This window comes from Onychomys torridus, chromosome 1 (genome assembly GCF_903995425.1).
Source record: "Onychomys torridus chromosome 1, mOncTor1.1, whole genome shotgun sequence".
NCBI classification, from domain to species: domain Eukaryota; kingdom Metazoa; phylum Chordata; class Mammalia; order Rodentia; family Cricetidae; genus Onychomys; species Onychomys torridus.
Genome location: NC_050443.1, coordinates 1,443,079 through 1,459,185, shown reverse-complemented (window position 1 = coordinate 1,459,185; position 16,107 = coordinate 1,443,079). Strand labels below are relative to the sequence as shown.

Sequence of the window (16,107 nt, the reverse complement as noted above, 5' to 3'; positions counted from 1 at the left end):
GGAATGCCATCTCTGTAAAGATGGAAGCCCAGATCCATGGTGCAGACAGACCCTACTGGAACCCAGTAGCAATGCTGAATTTCCTATTCTATCTATTGAATGGCACCATGTAGGGAGATAGCTCTGTGACTATTAGACCTGTACTAGCTGGTCCATGCTCAGTCATTCCCTGGATCTGGTGGTGACGGGTGAGAGAGCACCCATGGTTCCCAGCCCCAGCATCTACCTTTAGAGAAAGGGTCTTCTCTGAGGAGTGTCCAACTATCACATCCTAACACTGACTGGCAATGTATAAGATGCATGCCCATTTAACCCACTGTCTCTTTTCCTCTTATGTATCTACTACAGAGAACTCAGCATGTCAGCCCTTTTTAGCTTTGCTGTGACTACAAGAGGGAATGTGTTTCTTTACCGTGCCTCACAATAAGCACATGATAATTCATTCAAAACAAGAAAGGAAAACAGGAGTTCTCCTGGACCCTGAACTCACAGTATTTATACACTAGGGAGTCCAGGAGCCTATTCCCTACAGGGCTGTGATCCTCAGCCAGAGATGAACATTCAGATGTTATGGCTAATGCAGGAGAAACCCGTAAGTATGGTCAGAGCCCAGTGAGATCCTATAGCTCCTGGTGTCAGGTAAGGAAGCCGAAGCATTTTTGTAAATAATGGTGAGCCTTATGCAAGTTTTCAGTGCATGGCAGGTGAGGGGAGCCAGACTCCTAAGCGTATTGACTTGGAGCATGAGAAACCATTGAACACAAGATACAGAAATTAAAGTATGGCTTTGAAATGAGACCCTGGGATATTCTGGAGAAAATAGATCTGCTAGTCAAAATCAGGTTACATGTCTTCTCTGAGTGTAGCCTTCTCTGTGCCACTGTGTTGTTTGAGTCTTAAACAGTCTTATTAATAGTTAAAAAAAAAACCTGAGTCAGATATTGGGGTAAAAGCTGAAAGATCATAGAAGCAAAGCAAGCCACAGCCAACCTCACCTTGCCAACTCCTCAGCTGATCCTGAAAGCCTCTGAGTCCTCACCTGAAAGGCCTCAGCCAAAAAGAGCCTTTAGTTCCTGTCTCCTCATACCTTATGTACCTTGCCATATTACTTCCTGGGATTAAAGGCATGTGTGCTTCCTAAGCAAAGGCAAGAAATCTCAAGTGCTGGGATTAAAGATGTGTGCCACCACTGCCTGACCTCTATGTCTAATCTATTGGCTGGCTCTGTCCTCTGACCCTCAGGCAAGCTTTATTAAGGTACACAATATATTACCACAGCACTGTTCAAACACACCAACCTCCTTACCTGCTTGCTTTCAGATATCCTTCCCATACCCACCATCACGGCTGAGCCAGGCTCTGTGATCAGCTCAGGGAATCCAGTGGCAATATAGTGTCAGGGGACCATGGAAACCCAAATATATAATCTGCAACAAGAGGTAAAACCAGAACCTTGGGACAGATAGACTCCACTGGAAATCAGGAACAAGGCCAGGTTCTCTATAACATCTATGACATGTCAGCAAACAGGAAAATATCACTGTTACTTTTATAGCCCTGATGGCTGGTCAGAGTACAGTGACACCCTGGAGCTGGTGGTGACATGTGAGAACACCCTCAGGGATCCCAGCCCAAGACTTTTCCCTCAGAAATGGGTCTTCTGTTAGTGATGTTCCCTTCTCACAGACAGCCCTGAGGGACAAGTGGGCTATGTGACCCTACTGAACATATTCTCACCTCCTCTCCTCGGATTCTGCAGCATACATAGCCTATCAATCCAGCAAATCCCTGTGGTGAGTAATGGAGATGATATGATACAACAGCATTTCTCACAGCTGAGGCAATGATGGAATTTCTCCGATGAAGGAAAGAGAACAGGAGACCTCTTCAGCCTTAGACTCACAGGAGACATCCTTTGGGTAGTTCCAGGCCCTGTTTTCTATAGGCTTTGTGACACCCTTAGTTGTCTGGGAACATTCAATTGTTGTGACTACTGCAAGAGAAACCCACAGGTATGGTCAGAATCCAGTTAACCCTCCCCCCAATATACATCTATGGTGAGGAAGCCCCATCATTCACTATCATTTTCTGAGTTGTTTAAACCCTTTCAATGAGCTTTGTTCGCAGTGTCCAGGTAAGTATGTGGCAGAGGGGAGTTCCAACCCTGAGCTAGAGAGTGCCAGAGTGTGAGAGGAAATGACACCTGCAGGCTGAATAGGAAAGGACAGAAATTTGGAAGGAACAATGTCTTCAACAGACAGCCCGACTTCCCTCTAGGATTGTGCAAAAAGTCACTGGAGAGCAGCTGACCCTTCAATATTGATATTACATCAGCTGTGATAGATTCACTCTGCTCAAACAAAAAAGATATGTCCTTTTCCAGAGACCCAACTGACAGCTTCAAATCAGATTCTCTAATACCGACTTGGTCATGAGCCCTATGAGTGGCTCTTATATTGACCAATACAAATGCTAAGGTGTTCATGCCTCTCCTGTAAGTGACTGGTTCCCAGTGACCAGCAGGAGCAGTTACAGGAGAGAAGCCCAAGAGTTCCAGTCAAGGACCCAGCCTCTTCAACGCCCTGTTGTCAGAAGGCAGGGCTTGTGATGACCATTTCATCCGTACACAAGGAGAGGAGCGCAGAGAAAGAGTAGAGGAGCTGGACCTTGCCCATGTCTTCAGGATAGGCCCTGTGAGGTGTCAGCTCAGAACAAAGTTGGCATCCTTCACCTGCGCTCTCTAGAGATACCTGAATATCTTTAGGCATGTTACCTAGCTGCTCCAGTAATGGAATCTGGTAGATACTACCTCTGTCCAAAGAGGAAGCATCTGATCCTCATTTCATCTAAGAGCAGAATACTAAACTCTGCTTATGAGGCTGAGATGTAGGACCTCAAAGGGACCAACATACACTATATATAGTTTTCAAGGTTCACCCCCAAACTGACTTTCATATCCTAGTTCCACGGTGTCTTAGTCAGGGCTTACGTTACTGTGAATAGACATCATGACCATGGCAACTCTTTAAAAAGCCATTTCATTGGGGTGGGTCACTCACAGTTCCAAAGGTTCAGTTCATTATCATCATGGAGGGGAGCATGCAGGCAGACATAGTGCTGAAGAAGTGGCCCAGTCCCACGTCTTGCAGGCAACACAAAATGGTCTGAGACACTGGTGAGTATCTTGAGTATAGCAAACCTCAAAATTCTCCCCACAGTGACACACTTCCTGCAACAAGGCCCTACCTGCTCCAATAAAGCCGTACCTTCTAATAGTGTCACTCCTTATGAGATTATGAAGGCCAGCTGCATCCAGACTAGCACTACACAAAGCTAATTGTGTCTCAAAAAGTTCCTTGTCTTGCCCTTTCTGAACTCAGTATTCTTCCCACAGAGAAATTTTCTTCACGAGTGAGTGAATGATACTCTCTAAGGAGTGGTATTCACCCTTCACGGAAGTAGAGGCCCAAAATGTTGCCTTCAGAAATACTCTTTCCAACCCCTACACTTTGATCCAGAAAATTCCAGGTGACTATTGTTTGGAGCACAAAAGTCCTTGCTCTTACAGATTGCATTAGATAAACCAGGTATGTTGTACATGCAGGGTTGTCTTTTCAAGAAAAAAAGATGAATAACCTGTTTTTCCACCCAGAATGCTGGGGATGGAGGTGGATAATAACCTGGTGATTTATGCTATTTGTGGTCAGGCCATGTCAAGCTCCCACAGGCTGGACTGAGGTGGCTAATAGTCCAGGTGACCTTTGTGTTGTCTGAATAGGCAGTGGCACCCCAAAATCCCACAACTAAGACCCAAGGTGGCTAATAATTCAAGTGATCTCTGTATTATCTGTATGACTGAGTCCACACCAGATCCTTCCCTAGGCATTAAGATAATACATTTACCCTATCTCTAGAACCTATCTTCTTAGAAGAAGTGATTTGTACTTTGAATTGAGTTCCAACATAGTTATGCTTTCTTTTGTACAGGAGATTATATTATACCAGACAAATTTTTTTCAATTTGTACTGTGCTTAAATATGTTTACAATAAATTGCTCAGGCTCAGATTCCAGAAGTTTGAACCAACACTGGATACCCAAACCTTGCTAATCCAGATTTCCTTCTTACCTCATGACAATTGATCAGAGAAGGACCCTATTTGGAGTTAGAGGTGAACAGAAGAGAGAGCAGTAGACCCTTTATGGTGACAGAGGCTGAGAAATAAATCTGAGTATCTCATGTGTTTCTGTTAGAAAATATAGTACCTGTATTAGGGAATTGTTGTCAAAGAGTATCCAGACAGTAGATGTGTTTGTACAAGGTCCATCTTCTAATAGTCAGTGAACAGAGAAGTAAATCACAATGACCAAGTATTCTAGATTTAAATTGCACAGCAGTGTACTCTCACATACACCAGGCATACACTTATAGACACGAAGTTGTATAACTAAATATATTTTAAATTACACATAAAACTGAAGGAAATGGTTAAATTAAAGGCCAAAATAAAAATTCTGCTACAAAAATTTCTGAATAATTTATAATTTAAATCTTTATCACCATAAAGAAATTTTTTGAGAAAGGTAGACATAAGGTAACAACATTAGCATAAATGATAATTTGGAGAAAAAGGAAAACATTGTGGTTCTTAGAGTTACAGAACTTACACAATAGATTTCTTCTTCTATCTCTGTCTCTGTTTCTCTCTGTGTGTCTGTGTTTCTGTCTGTCTCTCTCTGTGTGTGTGTGTGTGTGTCTGTCTGTCTGTCTCTCTCTCTCTCTCTCTCTCTCTCTCTATATATATATATATATATATATATATATATATATATATTATATGTATATTTGAATTTATTGGAATGACTTACAGGCTGCATGCAGTACAGCTAATCTAATGGCTATTTGTGAACAGAATGTCCAAGGATCTAGTAGTTGCTCAGTCCCACAAAGCTCTGTGTTTCATCTTGTCTTCTGTCTTTGCTAGAATCCTGAAGAAGTAGACTTCAATGCCAGTGAAGAAAATGGATGTCCTGACAAGGTGAGGGCAAGCACGCAAAGAACAAACACAACTCTTATTTCTTCTTTATCTTTCTAGCAGAAGTTGTGGCCCAGATTAAAGGTGTGTCATTCAGCCTCAAGATCCTGATAAAAGGCATGTTGTCTTCTTGCTTCAAGATCCAGCAATCCATTTCTGGATTATAGTTCATTCCACATATAGTCAAGTTGACAACCAAGAATAGCTGTCACACATTATTTATCTATAAAATTTGTACTTGAAAACATAGTAAAAAAATTAATGCCTAAAGATGAGTGTTGTGTGCAGATATTGATTCCCTGCACTTGGCTGATGAAACAAGGGGATTCTGAGTTTGTGGCCAACCTGGACTATGTGAGGAATTTCAGGGCAGCCTGTGGGACAAAGAGAGTTCAGATCAGCTTATGGAACTCAGAGAGACCTTGTGCCAAATAAAATTTTAAAACAGTTTGTGGATACAGTGTAAAGAAAGTATGGAAAGACATGACCAATGTCCTCTATGAATATGTGGAATTCTTATAGTGATTTCTATTCATTTGCACACCAAAGAGGTCTTAATTATAATAATGGTGGTGTGGCGGTTTGAAAGAAAATGGCCCCCAAAGAGAGTAGCACTTTTGGAGGCATGGCTTTGTTGGACTGAGTACAGCCTTGTTAGAGGATATGTGTTACTATGCAGGTGGGTTTTGAGGTTTCCTATGCTCTGGATAACACCTAATGTCTCATTTGACTTTCTGTTGCCTGCAAGATGTAGGCCTCTTAGGTACTAGTCCAGCACCATACCTGGCTGCATGCTGCCATGCTCCCCACCATGATGATAATGGACTGAACCTCTGAAACTGTAAGCCAGCCCCAATTAAATGCTCTCCTTTATAAGAGTTGCCAAGTTGGTCATGATATCTCTTCATAGCAATAAAAACCCTAATTAAGATAAAAGATTATGTAACGCTGGTAATGTTTATCAGAAAAAGACAAACTGAAAGGAAACATATTATCTCAGGACCAAAAGACGAATTTCTCAGATGAAGTTCTCAGCACAAAGGAGATTTATTTTCCCCAGAGGGACAGAGGGCAGGGATAATGGACAAAGACAGGAGATAGAGGATGAGGGAAAGGGGGAAGGGAGATTTATCCTGGAGGAAGAGGACTGCCTCCCGATATGGAGAGGACACAGATGTGGCACATAGGAAAATGGTAGTTTATAAAGATACAGAGGAAACCCTTGAGGTGGTTAATTTTAACTGGGCATGTTAATTAGGTGAGCCAAAGGGGGCTTTTGATTGCTGGATTTTAATACTTTGATAGCTGGACTTTGGTAGTCAGCCCCAGGATGAGGGATTAGCCAAATAAGGAAAAGGACCTTGGTGGCTTGCTCTAGGAATGTAATCTAACAGGTTTTAGCAAGGCAGAGGAAACTGGGGAGAAGGGCAAGGCCAGCCTGAGCCACATGCACCTGTGGGCTAGTGTCCCTTCACCCCCAACTTTTTGTTTTATTTTTGGGTGGCCGGGTGTTGGGTAAGTGGGCATCATTCTCTCTGGCTGCTTCCTGCTGGCATTGAGGCGGCATACTTTTTATTGGACTCAAGGAAGCTGGAGCATTGTTTAAGACTGGGAGGAGCATGATGTCCAGGTTCTGTCGGGGATCTGAGTATGGGAAGTATAGTACACGAGGCTGGACCAGGATATAGATTCCTAGGAGACAGCTGAAGTTAGTGCTGGAATTTTTGGAGCAGTCTGTAGTTGACTTGAAATGTTTGGGACAGAAGACTAGGTATAGAGGTGAAGTTAAGGAGTTTAGAAAAAACTTGTTCATGGATGTATATTTGAAACTGTTAGGTTTAAATGTTACTGTTCATGGTCCTGGTAGTTGTGAAGAAGAGTCCAAATACCAGGGCAAGTGGAAGAGATCTCATCTTTAGGAATAGGCAATGCAGGAAAACTTTGGGTATTAGTTGACAGAAGTATTTGTCTGGAGTCAGTCTGCAAGTTCTTGAGAGGAGCCAGGAAAATTTAGATTGGCTATATAAGGTTAATTTGAGAAAGATTGCTATATGAAAGCAGGGTGTGGCTGTGTTGGGGAGAGGGCCAGTGTGTAAAAGGTTTGGGGGGTTGCTCTGGGAAACTTGAGAGAACATAGCTTTGGTTTCCAAAAGGGGAGTTGGGTGGTGAAGGGGACAAGCAGTCAGTAGTGTGGATGGGGCGTTGGCAGCTGGAGCATTGGTGGTGAGAGGGTTTGTGATTAACTCAGGGTACTGAAGAGAGGTGAAAGGAAAACAGTGAGAGGCACTGAAGTAGGTATCAGGGAAGTTTGCATGACCTTGACCAAGGGACGGTTTGCCATGAATGGGTGTGTGTGTGTGTGTGTGTGTGTGTGTGTGTGTGTGTGTGTGTATGTGTTGGAGAGGATATAGCTTGGGTTTAGTTATGTTTTGTAATTGGGAATGTAGGATTTGTTCAGTGTTTGATGTCTGGACAGTTAAAGAATTTAGGGGAGTCAGTTGGTGGTGGAGGCTTAGCAATCATTTGGACAGAGGAGAAGTAGGAATATGAGAGGAGAGATGAGATTTGTGGAGAGTGGGTGATCTTGAGGGAATAGGAAATGGAGGATGAACGTGAATACACTAAGCAGGAGTTGCCAGTGTCCTGTGCTGAAGGAGGGCCGGGTATTTGGATTATCTCATTATCTTGGTTATGTAGTAAGAGGGAAGTGGGTGAGTCATGAATGTAGAGTGAATTGTAAAAATGGGGTGGCGGCTTGACAGGCTGTCATTTTGGTTGTGGCTATTGTCTTTACTGATAATGGAGGGGTCAATCTGATGTGGCCAACTGACAGGAAGGAGCTGCTATCCACGTAAGAAGCATAAGCAGAAATGTAGGCTTGAAGACCTTCTTGTGTATGAAAGGGATGGAGTAGGAGATTTTGAGATCTTTGGACAGGAGTGTACAGAAACTGGAGAATGTGAGGCAAAGGGACAAGTATGGAGGGATTGAGGGGGGACAAGTAAGGAATGTGAATGATGAATTTTTGATAAAAGAAGTTTGGAGAGATTGAATCCAAGATAGTGGAAAAGATGTAGGAGTTGAGGGGGATATTGGTGTGAATAGATTGTGATAGGGAATCAATAGATTGTGAGAAGGGATCCCACAGTAAACTTGTTAGATTCATACAAGGAGGTCAGCCATGAATGGTGTTATATAGTTCTGGAGGGGTGGGTGGCAGGGGCAAAGGTCAGTTAGGAAGTGTAGGATGTAAAGGTTTGCATAGATCTGGGAGGTGGAGAGCTGGAATAGAAAGGAGAACATTTAAAGTTTAAGTAGTTTTTTTGTGGATGGGAGGAAGGAGGATGTGTAGGAGCAGCTTTGTACAGGGAATGTACCAGGGTTATCCAGAATTATGAGTGCAAGATACTGGCTATAAAGGCCAGAAATAAGGAGTGGAAATGGGCAAGGTGATTTAAAGTGAGGTGTCTAGAGCTTGGCATGAGAGAGGATTTAAGATAGGTGACTTTGGGGAGTTGAGCTTTGGAAGGTGAAAAACAGTAACTTCTGGAACTGAGTAAACTGAGAAGTGAAACAATGTCAGATTGTCTATCACAGAGGGAAGAATTGTAAAGGGGGAAGTTATCTATATAATGAAGTGGGTGGGAGAGAAAAAAGGGGAGGGAGGTCAAGTCTGTAGTGGGTGTCTGGCCAAAAAGGATGGGAACTGTCTTTGAATCCCCAGGGAAGGACAGTCCAGACCAGTTGTTGAGATTGCTGAGAATCAGGGACCCTCTATGTGAAGACAAAACAGTCTTGGGAGTGGACACCCAGGAGTACTGAGAGAAAGTGTCTAAGATTTTGAACTGAAAAATGAGTGACGTTGTCATGGATAATAAAGATGACAACTTATGAGTTAGAGACTTAAGGGTGTACATGGACAATAGTTAATGAAGTGAAGGTCCTTGGACTAGGTGGAAGGTTCCTTTGAAGTTTTTTGACTGTTACTAGAAGAGTATTATTGGGAGAGAAAATGTGGTATAAAACTGATAGGTTTCAGGTCCAGGTATAGGCTGGTTAGGGGAGGGAGTATTGGGGTTTGGAGGTATAGGCAGAAGGGGTTTTAAGTGTACTAGAGAGAGATGTATAATGTGCAGCAAAAGAATCAGAGATGGTACCTCATACAGTGAGATGGACTAGAGAAGGAGGCAAAGGACATGAGAGGTTTGGGGATTTTTGAGGAAAGGAAGAGGAGGGATGCAGGAGTATCATGGGAGTGGTTGTCAGGGTGAAAGGCAAAATATAAATCAATCCTGGAAAGGACACCCTTTTCCAGTAAGGCAATAGGACATGAGGGATTAAGGAGAAAAAAATAAAACCTTGAAAGGAGCAAGAGAGGAATATGGATGGAGGACTTATTGTATATTCTGACTGGGTGAGGGAGAGGGGTTAGCATAGAGACAAGGAAAGAAACCTGAAACAACTTCTTATGCATCTTAAATTACTTTCTCAGGCCCATAAGTGACTCATTCAAACCTTTGTGATTCACTTCAACTTTCATATCTTTGAATCTTGACTCATACTATCATAACTTCAGTCCTGTCTTAGACCTCCTTATCTTGTATCATTCATTTTTCCTGACCTACATAACTTACCTGTTTTTCATAACTTTTACAATTCAACTCTTTCTCAGTGTGAAGCCTGTCAGCAAGGTAAAAATTGTACATATACAGTGGACTGTTTTTTTTTTATTGTTAAAGCTACAGTTAGTCATCAATGTCATCAGAGACCTGGGAAGGATAAATTTATATAGGAAGTACAATTTAAATGGTTTTGTATCAATTAAAATGACAGAGACTTACCGGCTTCCTGGACAGTCACCCTAGGTTCTTCTGTGGTCACTAGGGGCAGAGGTCCCAAGGCAGCATCAGTCATTGGCTACCAGGACCAGAAGATCTGACATACTTTCCTGTGAAGTAGGAACTTGGAGGGTAACTGGCAAAGTGAGGCAATCAATCCCCTGTAGATGTAACCATCTTGTTAAATAAGAAACACAGCCAATTGCAGAGTTAAAAGCCAAGAGGTCAGAGCAATAGCTGAGAGCTGAAAACCTTACCCTTCACTGCTGCTCTGTTTTTCCTCTCCGCAAGAGGCCTACCATGTCCTGTCTTTTATATAGACTTTCTGTTCTGCCTTCTCATTGGTTGTAAACCCAGCCACATGACCTCCTCGTCACTGCCTGTCTGTACAGACCTCCAGGTCTACTATGGTTGGTATTGAGATTAAAGGTGTGTGTCTCCATGCTGGCTGTATCCTTGTACACACAGAGATCCTGCCTAGCTCTGCCTCCCAAGTGCTGGGATTAAAGGTGTGCACCACCACTGCCCAGCTTCTGCTATGGCTTGCTCTGACCCCAAGGCAACTTTACTAATATACAAATAAAATCACATTTCAGTACAAATAAAATATCACAACCCCCCACTCCTGCTTGTCCACAGTCTGGAACAGGGTTATGGCAGCAGTAAGGTGAAGGGCAATTTTTTTACCCAGTGGCCAGCTTTGCCCCATTTAAAGCAAGCTCCAGGTGGAGGTCCTTTTGTGCACTATTGTATTCTTTAGAGGAGATTAGGGATGCTGCCAGGAGCTAGCATGTCTTTCTATCAGGAAAAGACTTTTTAATGAAACATTTTAACTGTCATATTCAGCAGATCTCTGAAGAGTATGAGGAGCAAGTATCTATTAAGTGTATCTGATACACAGGAGGCTAAATAAAACTTGTTTCTGTAAGCTTTTATCATTACAGAATATGATAGTTTGTTTTGTATGACTGAGTTTAAGTTGTAGGCAGTGTCAGAACAGGAAAGGGTTAGTGAGTTGGGAAAGAGGCCAGGGCCTTGGAGGAGGGAGGTGTGAAATGAAGGCCACAAAGCAATCAAAAGTGGAGAACTTGGCTTTAGGAAGGGAGGAGGGAGGAGTTGGTGGCTGTAACAGTGTGACAGTGGAGGCTGAGCAAGTGTGGACAGAGCATGAGTGGGGAATTGGGTTTGGGGACAGGAGGCGGCGGGCAGCACCTGGATGGGGGCTCTTTGGAGTGAATGCAGTGAGGAGTCCGCTAGGCTGTTGGAGACAGTTTAACGAGGAGAGAGGGTGGGAAATGAAATGTTGTTGAAGTTTAGAAAGTGTTGGACAGAGTTAAGATTTAAGAGATTTTGGGGATGCTGTGTTTGTGTGAGTTGCAGAAGGAGTTTCAGGACAGGAAATGATTAAACTGATAAAGTGGCAGGAGCTAGTTTTGGTTGGCCTTGACAGCAGAGATTGGCTGGCAGGGAGTCAGTGGCCAAGAGCTGGGGATGGACTGGGAAAGGACAGAGGTAGGGGGCTACAGCAGACAGGGAGGTGGCTGGTGGATTTGTTTGGGTTTCGGGTTGTTCAGGAGAGTTGTGAGGGGGAAGGGGGAGGCAGTTTAGGAGAGAGCTCCTAAAAGGACAGCCATCTGGTTTCAGAGCAGAGGGATAAATAGGGGCTGCTGTTAACAGCTGTAAGCCTCAGTGAAGTTTTTTGTCAGCAGCCAAGAGGGCTTCTGTAACTGGGTGAGGGTGGGTGGCCTGTGGTGGAAGCTGCTGGGAGCCCTGGGGCCTGAGGAGCACTGTGGCTCTGGTGCCTGGGGGAAGGAGGGGTGTGGCCACACAGCTACAGAGGAAGTGGTTGGCTTGGTCAGGAGGCAGAGCTAGGAGGATCTCTGTGAGTTCGAGGCCAGCCTGGTCTAAAGAGCGAGATCCAGGACAGGCACTAAAACTACACAGAGAAACACTGTCTCAAAAAAAAAAAACCCAATAAAAATAAAAACAAAAATAAAATAGTAGATGAAACTTTCCCAGGCTTACTCGGGTTTCAACCAGAACCTCAGTATCTCCTTTCACAAGAGGACCAGGACAGCTCAGAACCTCAGAAGACATTATAGATAATATAGATAATCATTCACTGCAAGTGGATTTATAAAGAATCTGTCAAAAATCTTCTTCTGTTGCACAAAGTGACATATTTACCCTAGAAATGTAGAACGGCATCAGTATTTTCTATTTCACATGTGTACCCCACATTGCCCTAGGCAAGTTCGTGAAGGTATAAAGACAACAATGGTAGTAGTAGTGGTGCAGGTCACAATTCAATTAAGGAGCTATAACTATTAAGGATATTGTGAGAAAAAAGTCTTTACAAAGAGCTTAATAGTATAATTAGAAATTCTACGGGAACTTTTACAAGGAAAATAATGAGTGTATCACAGTCACTAGAAGTACAGTAGAGGACAGTTGTAGTTGCAAGTCACATAGGGTACAAAAGTTTAGTCCAAGACCAATTGTCCTGTCAAGTTTCCATGCTTCCTAGGGTGCTAAGGGAACATACAGAGAAACACTGTGCTTCATTGAGGGAAGGCACATTGGGTCCCAGGGTGCCATGGACTCTAACCTGAAGAACCTATGGCACATGACTCTCAAGGCTTCTAGACCAAGCCAACACCATGGTTCCCTGCATTATAAAGAATTAGTGTCTTTTGTTCAATCCACATTGGAAAAGCATATTCTTGGACTAGATGGGAATTAACACAAAGCCCCACAACTTGACAATGAGCACAGAGAGTGAGATTTTAGTGCACTTAGTCTTAAATGGGATATCTTCATCAGATCTCTCCCATCAAGGCTAAGAGCTTTGAGTAGAAGAGAAATTTGAAAGGTTATAACTGCGCAGGTGATGGATGACTCCAAGGAAACAGTGTCTTCCTGACATAAGAGGACTGATGCACATCTGAACTCTCAGAGACTTTGGCAGCATGCATAGGGCCTGAATTTCTCCTTTGTCTCCCATCCAGGACTTCTTTCCATATGACCTTCCCATTATTCACCCCACTCAATTACATCAACAGGAACACTTCACTATGAAACACACAACTGTCCTAATTGTATAGAGTACATTATAATGGACAGAGTTCTAGTATGATGAAATTTGATATGTATTTTTTTCAAGTTTCATATAATAAAGTTGTGTAAAAAATAAAATATGATGAAGTTAAAAAAGAAGTACAATATATGAAAATGTATTTAATTTTTAAAAATCACTCAAAAGAACTTATCATCTGAGCCATTTGTGAATGCCAGAAATATATCATGAGAATGGAAAAGCCCTAATCTACTAGAGAAGAGTCATGAGCCTCTCTACCTCATTTCCAGGTGATGTCCACTGTGGTTCCAAGAAAGGTAGATTTTTTTTTTAAGTCACTGACAATGCAGGAGTGTTCAGGAAGTTGTCATGGGCTAAGAAGCCTACACCAATACCTTACAAGGCCTACAACCTCAGAGACTTCTCATTATTTACACCAAAACCATTTGAAATCTGAACCCTCTGGGAAATGAATAGGAAATCGCTCACTGTCCTAAGCAGCCAACTCACACAAAGTACTGAGTGTGTGCTACCAAGGGAAGAGTCACACAAACATCAAAAAAAAAAAAAAAAAAACAAAAACAAAAACAAATTAAAGACCTAGATACACAGATCCTGCCCAACATCAAGACTGAGTCTAGCAAGGGAGACTCTTTCTTCCCATCATGAGCAGTAAGAGCTGTCCCCAGCTGGTTGGACACTAGTGGATACCTACGGTTGTAGGATTAACCAGCAGATTTCATCCAGCTATGTCTTAAGTGACTATAATTCATGAAGAATCAACCAGGAATGAGGTGTCCATGAAGCAATGATTGGGGGATAAATGTGGAATCAGGTTTCTGAGGAGTTGCTTTCTCATTAGGAATATGTTGCTTCTGCTGTGGTTGAATTTCTGGGGTGTTGGCATCAGAGAAAGCAGATGAGATGTCATCTGTTGAGGCCACAAGTCACCTGAAGGAAGTTCTGTGAAGATGGTCTGGCTGAAAAGGTGAAGGAGATCCAGTGGGGAGGCTTTGAGAAGGAATGACCAGCCACAGACAACTCTCGGCTAGAAAATTACTGCTCAGGAAGACTCTAAGACTATTTATTGCTAAGTTCTGGCCATTGATGACATAAAAATAATTTAGACAGATATAGGGAGATTCTGTGAGATTGAGGCCTCTATAAGGAAAGAAGCTCATCACTGACCTATAATCCCAGGAGACTGGGGGATGGGGATCATGAGTTTGAGTACTGCATGGGCTTCATGAGAATCTTTCTCTAAAAATATAGAGACTCCATATCCTTTTTGTGCCACATCACTGGAGAAACCAAAGACAGTTGACTGGAGAGGCAGTTCCTCTTCCTGTGAGGCCACTGAAATGACAGCATTATGATAAGATAGAGAACCCAACATAAAAGGCCACACCCTGTGTGTCTTCCCATCTGGCTAGGCATTGTCACCAACCATCTACAAGGGTGCAACCACAGGAGGAGATGCCATGACTGGAACACTCACACCTTTTGTCTACCTTGGTGAGATGTGAAGAAGGGGAGAGAACATTCTCCTGTGGGGGCGGGGGCTTTACACTGCAGCCAGGCATTGTTCTATCAGGACATCTCAGGAACCCAGAAGGTAACTGTGGAAGGGAGGGTGCACTCCAGCCTCAGAGACAGATCTCTCACAGGGAACTCTCTTTCAGGACTGACTCTGGGCCTCAGGAACCTAGTAGCTGCATGTAAGTGTGTCCTCGGGTGCCTCAGGTCCTGACTGAAGACAGGGGAGCATCTCTGGGCAGTGAGCATGGAGAACAGCAGATGTGGGCTGATGCTGTGAAACTGAAAAGGATACTGGGGCAGAGGGTTGGGATCTAAAACTTGATGTCCTATGGCATAGCTATTGATTCCCTTGCAGTGATACTTCCAAAGCCTGCCATCAGGGCTGAGCCAGGATCTGTGGTTGCCAATGGATCTCAGGTGACCATCTTATGTGAGGGAAGCTCAGAGGCTCGGGTTTACTATCTTTACCATCATGGAAAAGTAGGTTCTGTGCACAGAATGACCCCGATGAAGCCTGGAAACAAGGCCAAATTCCTCATCCCACTTATTAAATGGTCCCATGCCGGGCAGTATTTCTGTTTTTGTTACAAGTCTTCTAGTTGGCCAGAGAAGAGTGATATCCTGGAGTTGGTGGTGACAGGTAAGGGTTCAAGCCTAAGTTTCTACATTCAGGACAGGGGTCTGTCTGTTCTCAAGAGTGTTTGCCTCCCACATCTCAACCCCGAGGGACAATGTGGGCTGTGTGAGCCCATGTAATGTGTTACCTTCTTCTGCCTAGGGTATTTCTCCACAAAACCTACACTATCAGCCCTGACAAGCCTTCTGGTTACTTCAGGAGAGAACACAACCCTCCAGTGTGTCTCACGGGAGAGATATGACAGTTTTATTCTGACCAAGGAAGATGAGAAGTTCTCCAAGCCCCAGGACTCACAGCACATAAACTCTACTGGGGAGTTCCAGGCTCTTTTCCATATAGGTCCTGTGACAGTCAGTCATAGAGGAAGAATTAGATGTTATGGCTTCAAGAATAGTACCTATGTGTGGTCTAAGCCCAGTGACCCCCTGGAAATACACATCCCAGGTGAGGTAGCCCCAGCAACTGTCGAATCATCTTTTGAGATCCATGGTCTCTGCTCTCTAAGGAATCCCGTGTAGGAAGGTGCTGACAGAAACTCCTAGCTCTTGAACTAGAGTTTTAGAATGTTAAGGAAGTGGTATCTACAGGACATAATGGGAAGGGGCAGAAATATTATAGGAATCATCTTTCTTCCTTCCAAGGCTGTCCCGGAAGCCCACCTTCCTGACCCAGCATGGCCCTATCCTGGCTCCTGGGGAGGCACTAAGCCGTCAGTGTTTCTTTGATATCAGCTTCAATGGGCTTGCTCTGTCCAGGGAAGGGGAGGAGGAACTGACCTCTCCTGGCACTCTGGCCAACAACCCCAGATGGGTACTTGGGCTGACTTTCTCCCTGAGCCCCATGAGGGGCTCCTATTGGGCAAGTAAAGATGGCATGGTATACACAGATTCTCTTCCGAGGGACTATACTCCAGAGGCATTCTGGACACCTTGATCACAAGTTAGGAGCCTAGCCAGTCCAATCAGAGACCCTTACTGGAGAG

The 16,107-nt window shown here is 43.6% G+C and overlaps 1 pseudogene; it reads left to right on the top strand.

Annotated features, from left to right (window-relative positions):
• The first annotated feature begins 570 nt into the window (after positions 1-570).
• LOC118590511 lies at positions 571-16,058 on the top strand (annotated as a pseudogene).
• Positions 16,059-16,107: the final 49 nt, after the last annotated feature.